At 61.1% G+C, this 365-nt stretch overlaps 1 protein-coding gene across 1 annotated transcript in view; it reads left to right on the plus strand.

The window, feature by feature from the left end:
- The window catches only part of LOC104385791 (creatine kinase U-type, mitochondrial-like), a 10,078-nt gene that overhangs the window by 5,961 nt on the left and 3,752 nt on the right, over positions 1–365 (plus strand).

A 365-nucleotide genomic window follows, 5' to 3' on the forward strand; every position in this document is an offset into this window, starting at 1 on the left:
TCGATGAGGAATGTTGGTGGCTGCCTTCCTGCTGTCCTGGGAAGCAGAGCAGCTTGACTTGCCCAGAGTTCCCTGCCCACACCTGCCCTGAGGGTCTCTGTGGGGCACGGCCACAAGCTCTGTGCTGCCCTGGCCCCAGGGGACTCATCGGTCTCTCCTCCCGCAGTGCTGAGTACCCCGACCTGCGGAAACACAACAACTGCATGGCCAGCAGCCTGACGCCAGCCCTCTATGCCAAGCTCTGTGACAAAGCAACCCCGAACGGCTGGACATTGGACCAGTGCATCCAGACGGGTGTTGACAACCCTGGCCACCCCTTCATCAAGACAGTGGGCATAGTGGCTGGCGGTGAGGAAAACCACGAG

Source organism: Chaetura pelagica, unplaced genomic scaffold (assembly GCF_000747805.2).
Source record: "Chaetura pelagica isolate M959 unplaced genomic scaffold, ChaPel_1.0 scaffold233, whole genome shotgun sequence".
Classification (NCBI taxonomy): Eukaryota; Metazoa; Chordata; class Aves; order Apodiformes; family Apodidae; genus Chaetura; species Chaetura pelagica.